This window comes from Pygoscelis adeliae, unplaced genomic scaffold (genome assembly GCF_000699105.1).
Source record: "Pygoscelis adeliae isolate BGI_AS28 unplaced genomic scaffold, ASM69910v1 Scaffold890, whole genome shotgun sequence".
In the NCBI taxonomy this organism is placed as follows: Eukaryota; Metazoa; Chordata; class Aves; order Sphenisciformes; family Spheniscidae; genus Pygoscelis; species Pygoscelis adeliae.
The window spans coordinates 763-1,379 of record NW_008823974.1 but is presented as its reverse complement, the minus strand read 5'-3'; the positions used below and the strand labels follow the sequence as shown (position 1 = coordinate 1,379).

Sequence of the window (617 nt, the reverse complement as noted above, 5' to 3'; positions counted from 1 at the left end):
GGGGGGGGTGGTAACTTCAGCAGCCCTGAAGCCGGCCGTGGAGATGGGGTCCTGCACCGAGGACATGGGAGTGTGCAGGTGGGATGCGTGGGATGCTGCAGGACCATCCCTCGCCCTCTGGGATCTTCTCCCATCTGGGATCAGAGCTGGCCCAGAGAAGGAGGGCAGCAAGATCATCCTGGCTCAGCTGGACCTGGTGGGTGGCTCCCCTGAGCCCAAAACCTGCTGCTCGGTCAGGGCCGCAGCAAATCCCCGTCTAGGAATGGCTGCCTAAACCCCCTCTGCTCCTGTAAGACCTGGCTTTCCCCAGCAAAGGCGCCCGCCCTGTGGGAGCCCTTAGCACAGGGGAGACTCGCAGCCGTGCGTGCGGGGTAGATCCTCTCCCCTCCTGCCGTCCCGGTTGTCAGCCGGGAGCTCGCGGCGGGCCGGGATGCGGCAGCGGGGAGTTAGAGCCCAGGGCGAGCACTGGGGACCCGAGCCGGGATGCAACGTGCATCGGTACTGGGAGGGCTCCCCGCTCCCGGAGGACCCCTTTGGGGGGAACTCTCGGGGTCTAGGATGGTGGTTTGGCTGCGAGCCCCCTCCTGCGGGAGCTGGCTCCCCGGCCTCGCAGCTCC

General features: G+C 67.4%; 1 protein-coding gene across 1 annotated transcript in view; it reads left to right on the top strand.

The window, feature by feature from the left end:
- Nucleotides 1-617, top strand: part of SNX27 (sorting nexin family member 27) — a 22,920-nt gene that overhangs the window by 21,611 nt on the left and 692 nt on the right. The gene's annotated exons all lie outside the window — the stretch shown is intronic.